The sequence below is a fragment of the Schistocerca gregaria genome, chromosome 1, assembly GCF_023897955.1.
Source record: "Schistocerca gregaria isolate iqSchGreg1 chromosome 1, iqSchGreg1.2, whole genome shotgun sequence".
In the NCBI taxonomy this organism is placed as follows: Eukaryota; Metazoa; Arthropoda; class Insecta; order Orthoptera; family Acrididae; genus Schistocerca; species Schistocerca gregaria.
In genome coordinates this window covers 522,356,484-522,370,171 of record NC_064920.1, presented here as the reverse complement: position 1 = coordinate 522,370,171, position 13,688 = coordinate 522,356,484, and the positions used below count along the sequence as shown (strand labels likewise).

The following is a 13,688-nucleotide window of genomic DNA, read 5'->3' as shown; positions in this document are numbered from 1 at the left end:
AGCTGTAGTTGTGATTACTAGTTGTGAAACCTCACATGAAATCTACGATGTATAAGCATTTTAATCCTGAATAACAACGAAGATTATCAATAACAAAAAGGCAGGCAAAGGAATTTTTACTCTGTATAGGCCCTGCGCATTTGAAAATTCATTTGATTCTCGGAAGCAGATCATATCAATAATCAGAACTCATCACCAAGCATAACATAAGACCCGTTTAAAAATCTCAAGTGTCAGTTCCGTATATAACACCCTCTGATTGACGTAATCTTGGAGTGGTGCGGGAAAATCTCGTGTCCTAATCGGTCCTAACACTTAACACTGGTAATAAACGAACAAAATAATGCAACAAAGCAAATCGTAAGGCTTATGAACTGTACCCTAAAACACTTTCTGCAACTACACACGTATATGTTTCAAAGTTCGTTGGATTAAGTATAGATCAGGCCTCGATATGAGATACCAGGTGAAAAGCTGCGTAGTTTGAATGCCAGGCTAACGGTGTCACTATCCCGGTGAGCATGTTGGCACTGCAGATAATACTATATCAAATTTGTTTAATTCAGCGCTTAGCAAACTGTTTTAAGGTAACTTCCAAGAAAGTGAATTCAGAGACATACATAATGGAATTCGCATTCATCTGAGAGATTGAATTCAATGTGTGTCCAGCAACTGATTTCGGAACTATAACAGCAACAGACTCTTACAACTCTGAGAAAATCATAACTTACTAGATATAATATCGAAGTGTGCATTCATCCTTATCGTAATTCACCAAGCTCAACGATGGCGGACACAGCTCTGCAGCCTATGGCTAAGCGAGGGATGCTGTTACCTCAGTCGTTTCTGCTTTCATTTCAGAATACCGGTCATTATTACTTTTTCTTAGCCTTTCTCAGTTTCCTATGAAGTGGCGGTACTGCCTGTGAACTCAAGAAACGTATCGTGTTTGTTGTTGGAAGCCTGTGAATGAGCGCCTCGATCTGTTTGGAGTGTTTTCTGCAGCTGGTCAGGCCGCAAAACTATCCGTGTGAGCTGACCCTCGGGCAAGCAGCTGAACAGCGTTCTGTGTTAAAATGTAACTTTTTATTTTCTAGTATACTTTCCATTTTCAAAATTTCTAGTTTTTCATGCTCCCTTATTCCCTGAAACTTGTCTGAGAAATTTATATGCGTAAAAACATGAACGCCACACCTGCAACATACAGCGATGAGAATGAATGCAAGCACCCAAACTTCCTTAGAATGAATTTCTTATTTAGTCTTGTCTGGTGACGAGCACTCTGGCCTGTTGTTTTACCTGCTTTATCAACAACTGAAAGCGCCGTAACTGGTAATTAGGTTCTAATGACAGCTGCTTACGTTGACTGTCATATTGCAGTGTGATGCACCACTCATTAACACTAGCTTCGCTCGAAGAATATGTGAGCTGTTGCCGGAGTGAGTGCTTGTGCAGAGGCTAAGCCTTTGACGTGATTACCAAACGGCCGATGGTATCGGCTATGCTACGCGGGCTGCTGAGTCAGCTGTTGACTCACGCAGAAGAGAAAGCCGTTGGGTCCACGTGCTACCCTTTCAGCCACCCTTTGCTTTACCATAGGAACCTAGCGCTGCTACGCTACCAAGTTTTATGCGAAACACTATGCAACGAAGCTAAAATCACCGAATATACACTCGCCTCGATTTACAAAAAGAAAGCAGAACAGTTTCAACGATCATAGTTTTTAACCTTACTCGGCTTCTCTTTCACGGACTGCGCTGACAACGGCTATCTTATTATCTCCAAGTAATCATGTAAAAATAAACATTACAAGAATCACGAATCAGTCTGTATGCACAGGACTGTACATCCATGGTAGTGATATGGGACAGTTCTGCGGTCATTATCGTAGTTCGATTTGACATGTGCTGTCTTCTAGTTAGGGAGCAGCAAACTTCCATTCAAGCAACCAGCGCATAAGTTATATTTCAGCAGTGATGTGAAATCATTTGTACAGTGATTTCCTCTGGAAAATGAGTCATCATAGTACTTAAAGACTTCAACCTTTCCGTATTTATATTACATCTCTACACATACTCCATTTGGGAATAATAGAGTGACGTGATGCGGAGTTCAGTATTAATTAAAATTGCATCCGCTAGTCCAGATTTCGATTTTCCGCGCTTTCCTCTACATCATCTCAGATGAATGCGGGAAGGGTCGTTTGAAAATGACATGGTGGATTTCCTGCCTCCTAGCCAGAAACTGGTCCCTAACACCCCCTCGTTGTCGATACCTCAAACGAATGTACTGTTATGTGCTTGCTCACATCTTATTCCCTTCGTTCTATAAATACTATTAACTGATGTTCGAGATTAATCTTTGACCTGATTGGGTGTAAATGTTTCTCATATCTAAACCTCCGAAGGATGTCCAGAACAAGATGAATGTTTCTCATCTCTTAACTTCAGAATTATTTCCAAAACGATCTTTGATTATTTTAACACAGCGGAAAACTAGTCTTGACTGATAGTACTGATTGTTCCATTTTTCCTTCCCATATTAATGTTTCCTTACTTCTTTCAGTTCTTTTCATCGGGCACCAGGGCACATTATTCCCGGACTCATTGCCCCGGGTGCCACAGCCCAGTTATGGCCAAGCAATTATAGCTGGACAGTTTATTTAACAATTTTCGCATATCCTCGGAAAAACAGCACGAACCGGGACGTAACACAAATATCAACAATACAAGGACCCACGCCGTTGTTAGCGTCAGCCCCAAACGAGTCGAATGGCCAGCAAGGCAAATGTTTCTGTCCCCATTCATCAAAATCTTCAGAAAAATATGAAATGCAAGTAACAGCACTGGGCAACGATAGCAGTCAGAAGGTAAGCCACCAACAAGCACCTGTTTTCTGCCTATCCTTGACACCCAAAACAGTAATGTCAAATCTATTGCACCTTTCTGCGAATGCATATCACGAACTCTCGTGTGGTGTTTAATAATATGAAGATCTTCGACACAGCAATTATGTTCAGGGCACTATGACTTTGTAAACCAGTCATCCATAGTGTTTATAGCGGTTTGTTGAAGCTGTTTCTGTTTGAGGAATATGAATTTTATATACTTTGTCATGACGGGAAAATCAGAATACTGCAAATTATACATACTGATAAGAAGTTTCCATACCACGTAGATTCCCTATTCGCTCGTATAGATAACATTCGACAAGTTAAGTGCATCAACATAGTCTCATGAAACATATTTTCACTGCACAAATCGTAAGAAGTAATATATTTTTATACAAATTTCCAAAATATTATAGACAGATTTCATCCATTAAGCTATATGTTTGTCATTTAAATCATTGGTCCCCTTTTAATGAAATTAAATGTGATTTGAAATTGTTGTTTCGGTTTACGCATCATTAAAAGGGGTGAATCAGCTTTATCGTTTTTGTGTCAGCGCAGTTCGTATCCTCAGTACATACAGTGTGTCCACATTTTCTCGTCCCCGTACTGACTTGGGAGAGGTCGCTGGAATTCGACTTCCTAAAATGTTGATACTTGATTCTTCTGGCTGCTAACTATCAAATCATACAGTGCACCTTTGGCCTGACTGAGCTTACCATATTTTTTGGATCCAGTCCAGGACATATTATCTTTTTTTTTGTCCGACTCAAGATATATTTTGGAAATTACTTGTCGTAACAGTTTATTGTAACATCTAACTTTATTTCTTCATTTGTATTTTTCACTACACTTGATTTTTTTCAGAAATGTTTTGTTTATTTTAATTATATATCCTACGCAAAGGCATCGCCATTTCAACCATCTTAGAAATAGTGCAACATGAAATATCAACCTTTTGAAACACCTTTCCAGCTCTCTTCAATAGATCTGGTACTTTTTTTAGTAACTGAACAACAACGTACCCTTTGTTTTTGAATTATCTGGTTCAGCAATGTATGTTGGCCATCAATAGTTATGGAATATTTTATGATTCCACTAACAACTTGTGCTCTCCTACACAAATGAAACCTGGCAATTTCAGTTCGTAAATTTATCCACTGAAAATTATCAACTTTATTAAAACTAGTTCCCCATAACCCTAAGTATTGGATAAAAGAATCAAAAAACTTTTCTACGCTTGAGAAGAATTTTTATCTCTGAACATCGTAACTTCCTTTTATTGTGCTTAGAAATTATTTGGCAGAAAATTGTAAAAAACATTAAATACAAGTTTTATTTTGTTTGTTGCTAAAAGATGAGACAATTAACGAATAGAGACAGAATGATCGAATATGTGTAGACGAGTTACTTTAGACACGAAAATAACACAAACGCATTGCCCAGTTTTCTGCTAAATAATTAATTGAAAAGTTGTGGCAGACCCTATAGCCATGCCTCTCCTTCGACGTCACCGCTTGCTACAGGGTCGTCGGCTGAGACGGGCACGGCCGTGAGAGAATGTTTAAAAACGCGATGTCGAACAAAGGGTTCTAAAAATAAAAGAAAAGTTCTCGCCAGTCACAAAATTCACAAAACCCGGCCATTTTTGAAGTTCCGGAGAGCACTTAAAAGAGCAGGAGAGATTAGTGTTTAACGTTCCGTCGACAAAGAGGTCATTAGAGAGGTGACACAAGGTCGGAGTAGGGAAGGATAGGGAAGGAAATCGGCCGTGCCCTTTTTTGAAGGAACCATCCCGACATTTGCCGGAAGCAATTTAGGGAAATCACGGAAAACCTAAATCAGGATGGCCGGACACGGGTCAACACAAAAAGCCAGGAGTGCCCAGGCTAATCCAGGACGTACGGTAAGCCTAGGTCTGGCACTATAGTCCTCGTTGCTTAATAGTGCGTTTCATTTCGCTGATACGTAATTTATAGCCGCGAGTATCATTTGTACGTGATGTATTACATCATGCCTGCCCCCTGATCTGACACAACAAGTAGTTCTGTCGACAACGACCTCATAAAACGTCCTTCATACAAGTGATGTATCGCTAGCAATGTCGCGAACAATTATCGCCTGAAAACGCACACACCAGCGATTTACCAAGCCATTTCAGCCAACATTTTGAACGTCATTACGCTATAAAACTCTGCTATCGAAAATTATCTGCTTTTATTTTTTTTTTTTAACACTGCTACCTGCAGCGACTAATACTCGTAAAAGATACAGGAGTTTAAATGTATTAAACTTTTTTGTAATGTTTTTGGCTGGAAACCGGAACTTATCCACTAAGAAATTGTTCGGACTTAATTTATCTGCTAATTAAATAAAAAGCTTATTGATAATGTCCACAATTTTGCGAGTATCTTTGATCAGTTCATAAGTAGCAGCAAATATTTCCTCATTTTCAAGATTTCACTTTTCTGCTTCACTTTTTACTATGTTTCAAATAGTTTTTATGTTTTTGTCAAAACAATTTATTTTTTCTTGCTAATACATGTACCGGTAAAACACTGTACTCGTATTGGAGAGAACAGCGATTCAAATTCCCTAAAATCGCTTAAGGCGAAAGCCAGGACGGTTGCTTCGGAAGGGTACAGCCGATTTCCCTTTCTATTCTTCCCCAATTCAGGCTTGTGCTCCGTTACTAAACGCCTCTCCGTTGTCAAGCAAATACCTACATTTTGATTCTATGAGGATATTGCTTAGAAGTTTATACTTCAATTTATAACGTGATTTAAACCTGCAATTCAGGTCTCTTGAATCCTCAATGCCATCATAGTCCTGGCTGCAACATTTGCTCACGTCTTTTAACTTTTGTTCTATAGACGCATTTAAATTATGTACGAGTCCTACTGCGGACTGCTCTTTCAATGGGTAAAGTACGCAAACGATACCCATATCTCTACTTCTGACAGATTTTCAACATCAACTTTGATTATTTTAACGTAGAGGAACAATTCACTTGACTGATTTTTTTACAATTTTTTTCTTTCCGCTTTAATTTGTCTTTGTTTTTTCGGTTTCTTTGTTTCGAATGCCAAAGGCCCCTTATTCTCGTTGGCCCATGGATGTTAACAATAAATCCAATGTACACTGCACGGCACACTGGATTAAGTTTGCCAGCGACACTATAAAGGTGAATATTGGTCCAAAATCGTACACTGTCTTGCGACTTCGGACGATCATGTTTCTCCCATCATCAGACATCGCGCATCGTCTTCCTGCAGTGAGCGGTTAGTCACTGTAACTCACTTATAGTGCTTGTTTTACCCCATTTCGTTAGAACTTATCATCGAATGAAAATAATTTCACCCATCATTATAGTGCTGATCGAATCTAATTCCAGGACTACTGAGAACGAGAGAGGCAAATTAGTCGGCGGAATAGTAATGGTATAATAAAATTTCACCGCATATTTAGTAACATGTTCTTCACATCACCCTCCTAATCGATCTGCACTTATGTGTAAGATCTCGTCTGTAAATTTCTTTTGCAGTGTTTTAGCAATGCAGAGGGCATCACTATAATTACACAATATTATAGCAATACTACGGGGGAAAGAGTGAAAGAAAACGGACGACTAGTTGTATGAAATACGACGAAGGTGATAACTGTTGATAGGTTCGCTGCAACGGAAAGAGCATGTGACTTTACAAACTAAAAACCTACTTGACATCTAACTTCAGTAACAGAAAAATAAGAATGGCAAAAAATGCCATGACGTAGACTTCTTGTATACGGAAAGAAAATGAGTAGAAGCCTTACTACGATCATTATTTTGTCACTTGATCCAAATTGAAGTGAAGAGATAACGAAAAATCATACTCTTGGAGTTTGAAATTTATAGCCTGATGCTGTGAATGGCATGGATATGTGAACAAATGGGATGTCACTAGTCAGAAATCAGTAAGACTTGGTCCTCCTTGTGCTCAACACAACGTTTTGCAGTGCCTACTCTAGCCATACGCAAAGAAGCAAAAAGTCAACATAGGACGAATTTCCATCAGACGACCAGATGAAGTAAAAACAAATGTCTTTAAGTTAAACAAACTGCTTCCAGTAAAACATAACCATTACTACGAATCGTTAATTTTATTTGAAATAGTAAAAAATAAAATTATAGTTCAGAGTCCAAGGTCGTAGAGCCAGAGAGATCAGGGAAGAAAATTCCTTTTGTAGTTTTGGAGGAACGTTCTGCACATTCTTATGAGCTGATTATGAAAAACGACGGAAAACTCGAGTCAGAAGGGTTACTGGAAATTCTTCTGAACAAATTTTGGAAAACGGTGGAAAGCTCGAGGTTAGACAGTGATGTGTGTCGTGCACTTTGTATAAATCATTCCAGTGTAACGTCGCTACGACACGTGATAAGAGGTCATTCATCGAATGTCAAGTAAATAACGCAGAATATCAACATACGCAAAGACTGAACAACTGTAACAGTGGTTCGCTTAGATATCGAGCGAAATTAGATTCCAATTATTTATAAACTGGCGGTGCAGGAAACACACACGGCTATTACGCATTTCGTGCGATCGTAGTCACACAGTACATGGATAACAATGCTTTATCAACAACAACTTCTTAAGAATAACTAACAATACTTCTCTGAGTTTAATGTGATATAACACACTCTTACGAAAATTCCATAAGGTGCGATTTTTTTGACGGGCAGTGTTCATTATATGCCCTGTGGCTCGTGGTTCTTTCCTTCCTCTAATTTTTTATTGAAATCTTCATCACAGCACGAAACTGATGCATACGGAAATAAAGACGCAATATGCATTTCCCGGGATTATTACGAAGAGTATTTTAAATACGGTCTCTTAAGACATGGTTTTATAAAAGGTAAGTTTTATCTTCTACTAAGAGCCTCAAAATACCATTTGTGCCAAGGCTAATGTTCGTGTGGTCATTATGAGGACAAGAGGTTCGCGTGAATTCCAAATTGCAGGTATTTCAGAATGTTTACATATCTCAGGGCAGCTTTGCGGATAGCTAGAGGTATGCCTCGTGGAATTGGCCATTAGAACGGCGAACGTTACAGTCCCCAGGGTCGCCCTTTGTCCTGTGGGAATTTCCAGTCCCCTCATTCAAAGGCACGCTGGCCAAACATCTCTAACCCGAAAGATACTTATGCCGGCAGTGAAGACACCAGTTTTAACCACGGATGGCAAAGCCTCCGTCGTTCAGGGTTTCCGTAGCGTCGGTGGTTTCATGCTAAAGGAACTGATATTTTAAAACAAAGTAAATAAAATGGTGGTTTAGGGCGGAAACCACAGGGTCTCGAAGAGTTAAAACTTCATTAAACGTGAGATATACCGGGCGCACGAACTTATTTGAACCCGAACAAATTGCGACCACAACTACAATCACAGTGGCGTACGTTTTGTCGCATATTTATCAATTTATGTACTTTTCGTCATTAGGGAGCCAGAAATCCTAAACAGTAACATGAAATGACTATCATATTGGAGTTTTCAACTCAGTTCTCATGCTTTCTGAATATGCAAGCACACAAACTATTGTTTTATCGCCCAGACATGTTACAGCACAGTTGTGGCATCCTCAGTGGGCTTTTTACTGTTTTTCTGGTATTCACACGTACAGGTTATTTTCAGGTTAGGGAATACGGTACAGCTGATTTGTCATTCAAATTGTATGTACATGTACAATTTAAATGATATCAAAATTTGACTATCATATTCCTTAACCTAAAAATAACTTGTATATATGTATTTCAGGGACACATTGCAAAAACTGACTGAGGAGCCACAACTGTGACATGTTTGATTGACAAAACAATACAATAATTTGTGTACTTGCAAAAAGGCAGACATATACTTAATTCATTATTAACACGAAATTAATTTAACTGTACCAAAAAAAAAAAAAATGCTACTCTTGTTCATGTATCACAATCAGCAGTCTGGATTACAATACAATTTTATACTCAGTATGGAAAACGTGTAATAAAGGATCAAGAAGATACGTTTGGGTCGTAAAAACAGATCGTTTTTCGATAGAATTAAGTAAATTATTGCGATTTGTAGTGGCTGCAGTCAGATCGCATACACACCACACAGTATGATTGATAACAGTCGAAAAATTTTATCTAACTACGTAAACAGAAAAGAACATAAACAGGAAAAATAAGTGCATGCAAGATCTTCAAGGACAGAAGAGGGTCTGCGTCAGTCAGGGAGCCTTGTTTAAACTCAATGATCGTCTGGAAATTGATGAAAAACCTTAATTTGCAACTGCGTGCAGATTTATTCTTTAAATCTTGAAAATAATCAAACGTTTTCGCTTTGAACCTCCAGGGCTTGCAGCCTTTTATAAACTTCAGTCGATAGCATCAATAGTTTCAGGAACATTTGCAACGCAAGTTTGGGAGACATTTAGTCTTCATTCCTAGCTTCCGTCGTAATACCACTGAATTCACAACTATTTCCTGTCTTCCGTCTTAATACGTCACGGAACTCATAACCGTCATTCAGAAAGCAGTCTGTCATGCTAGAAAATAAACAACGGAAATTTTCTAAGTAATGTGTGTATGCTCGGCCGAAATACGTAGACGTGAATGCCTTTGCTGCTTTTGGCATTTCAAAATATGTAGTGCCGTTGGGTAAATATAGCCTCCTTTTGTACCCTGCACTTAATACTAATGACCTAAGCCGCTGCTGCTTGGGGAACCCCATTAGCGAGCCAGTAGCCCTACGGGGCTTGTAGAGAGACAGGGTGTTTCAACAGCAATTTTACAACTTTAAAAGTAGGTATGTGGAAGATCACTCTGATAACTGAAGGAGGTGGCGGAACAAAGTGGTAATCACAAGAGCGTATTCTGAGATATTTAATGTTTTATCTTTAATTAAATTCCACGTCTAGAACATAAATACAACACGATGGAAGAATTCATCCTGAAGACAGTGCATTCTAGCATTGCATATAGAACTATCTTGTCACCAGAATGTCGCGCTTTCGAAAATAAAACAAAAAACATGAAAGGCCTAATCATTACTAAATTGAGAGTTTGCACTATTCTCAATTTAAATAAAACATACTAGCTCTTTATGGACTACTATGTTCTGTGTGGATGTGAATTTCATGCACATTGCATCTTTGTACATATGTACAGCCGCGTTTTCGTGACAGTTCTAGATAAATTATTTAATTGTAATCCCACTTAAGTTTTCATTCGCGTCAGTCAATTGGTGACGCTCGAGTTTTGCGTAATACATTATTTGAAACTGTTTTAAACGGCACTATAATATGGACTGAGCATAAACCGAAGAAAGATGAAAGTAATGAGAAGTAACAGAAATAAGAACAGCGAAAAACTGAACATCAGAATTAGGAATTCTGCTACCTAGGGTTCAAAATAATCCAAGATGAACGAAGCAAGGAGGACATAAAAACAGGTTAGCAATGGCAGAAAGGGCATTCCTGGTCAAGAGAAGTCTACTGGTCTCTAACATAGGTCTTAATTTAAGGAAGAAATTCCTGAGAATGTACGTTTGGAGCACAGCACATTATGGTCGAGGAACATGGTCTGGACGAAAGCGAAACAGAGTGGAAGCATTTGAGATGTGCTGCTATAGACGACTGCTGAAAATTGTGTGGACTGATAAGGTAAGGAATTAAGAGGCTCTGCTAAGAATCGGCGAGGAAAGGAATATATGGAAAACACGGACAAGAGGAAGGGAGAGGATGACAGGACATCTGTTAAGACATCAGGGAATAGCTTCAATGGTGCTAGAGGTAGCTATAGAGGGTAAAAACTATAGAGGAAGACCGAAATTGGAATACATCCAGAAAATAATTGAGGACGTCTGTTGCTATTGCTAGTATGAGGTGAAAAGGTTGTCACAGGGGAACAGTTCGTGTCGCCTCAAATCAGTCAGAAGACGGATGGAAAAAAAAAAAGCAACTGAGGAGTCCAGTAAGCCCTGTTTCATTTTTCGATAGACAACTAAAGCTCGTCTAAACCACATTGAGTTTCTGCGCATGTTTAAAATGTTACATAAAAGTAATAATAGAAGAGACTTTTTCAAGACCAAAGAGTTAACAGTAGAGGTACAATCTGAAAGCTGCACCTGAAAACACATGCTTCTGGCAGATACACTGATCGTAGCGGGTTTAATTATAATGGTCTTTAATTATAAACCATCTCATATAGTCTAAAATATCCTCATATACAATAATAAGAGCAGAAGTGTCAGTACAAATAAATCGAAGCCCTTAGGTTATTTTAAGATTAAGGATGAAACAAATTTCCTTCGTTCTACATTCTCGTTATGCAATACAAAGAGATAAACGGAGTTTCTTATTCTTTGTTGGTGATATCAGTGGTTATTCAGATTTAACACAGTGTAATCTGTCCTGAAAGTCTGATGGAACGTAAAGATACCGGGTACATCGTGAGCCCCGTCAGTCGTGATCTACATCCCATCTCTGAGAGGTTTCGTGTTTTGTAAAAGCGTTCTAATTAAAATAATGAAATGGGCGATATGGATATCTGGAAAAGTAAATGTTGACCTTGAGATGCTTTTGGTTTTCCAACAATATCATCATATCCTTTATATCCAGAAGAAAGTTTCGTTAGAGCTATGCATAACTTCACGTAGAAACGTTGACAGAGGGACATGACTCACTAAATTTCCCGAGTTCACCAAAAAGTGACCTTCACTGTGATTGGCGTGGGTTACTGAAATAGTAATGGGCCACATTGAAAGCTGTGCGCTAAGTTATAAGGAGAAACAAAGAGCTACAACAAACGTTGGCCTCGACCAAAGATTATGTAAATTGACGAGATCTACACTCAACTGTGTCCTCCCAAATTCATATCTCCTTGTTTATTCAGGCGATTTGTCAAACTTACATACAAAAATAATTAGGTAATCCTCTGTTGCTAATTAAGTAAATAGGCGCATGTCACATTTCCAAAAGGTTGACGAGAGAAGTTAGTATTTTTATGAAATAATCGTGCCACTATTTTCGATTGGGAACGATTTCTAGTGATACTTTTGGTAAAATGTTAAGTTTTATTGGATAGTAATCGTAAAAGTCTCGTTCTCTTCACTGGGCCGTACCATTTCATTGAAATTCTTATCTACTACCGCCCTCATAAATCTTTAGTCTTGTAATGTTGTGCACTCTTTCGATCTGTGTTTTGTATGCTGCAATTCCTATTCGATCCAAGCAGTTCGTTTCTTAAAGTTTATCAAATGAAACCTGAAAACCGAAACCGAAACCTACGAAACAGTTCTGCTCGGTGGCCGCAAGGGAATCACAATTTCAGCATGATAGTGTTCCAAGATAATGCTGTTCTGAATTTACATTCCCAACACACTACTACCGACGTATAACAAACGTGTAACGTACGTGAGATCAAAACATTCGTTTCGTTTAAAAGAAGCTCAAAATGTGAGGACGTGGTTTACACCTGACAGTATCACCCGTTACAGCGGCTTACCTAAGTACGAGGCGCTTGTGTGATCAGCAGAACGTGTTGGCATTCAGGTCAAGTTACAGATGGCGTCCTATCCTTATAAAGCTCTCCCAGCAGCTCTCCGTTTTGGAGCACCGTTACGTAATCAAGCACAGGAGTAACGAGAATGTACACTTCACATTTTGGATACTTCCGTCTTTATATCTCATATGAAGTACGAAAAAATTAAGACGTTCTACATCTACATTAAATGAAAAACTGAAACGAGTTCAATTTTTGGCATAACTCAGGTGTCCGACCGAATACTTAAAAAAAAGTTTTGCATAGTCATGGCTTCTTTTCTCCCCTGTCCCCCGCACCCCCACCCTCACTTTTGATGGTTTGTGAGTACAAGCTCCTGCACTAACATGGATCGAATGTATTTAAGAACTTCGAGAAAGTACTTACTTGCAAAGATATTTTGTCGTTGCGCTCCACTGTACAATGTAAATGTACAATTTGTAGGAGAAGTCAGCTACAGAGCTACAAGGTATTCATGGGCCATATCTTGTCTGTCGGAAAACCGGAATTTTTGAGACGCTCAACTATCATCACTTAACCAGTTCAAATCTATTTAGTTGTCTGTAAATAAAAACGATATTGTGTAGGATGTCACCAGTACAGTTATACAGTATGTGTACGAAGATTCTCTCAAACAAAACTTTACTCGTCACATTTTACATAACTAACGAAGATTACAAACTACAACACACAATTTGCAACTGGATCATGTACCATTTATCCGAATGAAGAGTTACTACCTGTTTTGCAAGCAGTATTTAGATAGTTCAAGGGGTGCTTTTTGTATTGACATTTTTCCCGTTTAGTTGCCTTCTCCTTTTGTGATAATTCATTGATGAGTCTTTTGTCAAGGACACTTATTTTACGCCATCTTGTTAAACGAATATTTATTAAAATTCTGTTTGTGGTTCCACATGTATACAGGGTGTCTCATGAGGAAAGGTCAATACTCAGACGTAAGACAGGAACGATAATCTGAATTAATAGAACTTCTTATTTTGCACATGTGTCTTACACCAAATGGTTTCCGAGACAGAACACATTTAAAGGACATAGTTATTTATTTATTGTAGTAATTAGTACATCGTCAGGTTTACAATGTACACATCTACAACTGTTAGCGAACGTTACAACATGCGTTTTACAGATCATCAGTTGAAAAATGCTTATATTTAACACATTCACCTCTAAGCATTATCGTGCACGTCAATTACAGCTGTTTTACAGTTCACAACAATG

The 13,688-nt window shown here is 38.5% G+C and overlaps 1 protein-coding gene across 3 annotated transcripts in view; it reads right to left on the bottom strand.

Moving 5' to 3' along the window:
- LOC126354919 (uncharacterized) overlaps positions 1-13,688 on the bottom strand; it is a 514,129-nt gene that overhangs the window by 232,486 nt on the left and 267,955 nt on the right. The gene's annotated exons all lie outside the window — the stretch shown is intronic.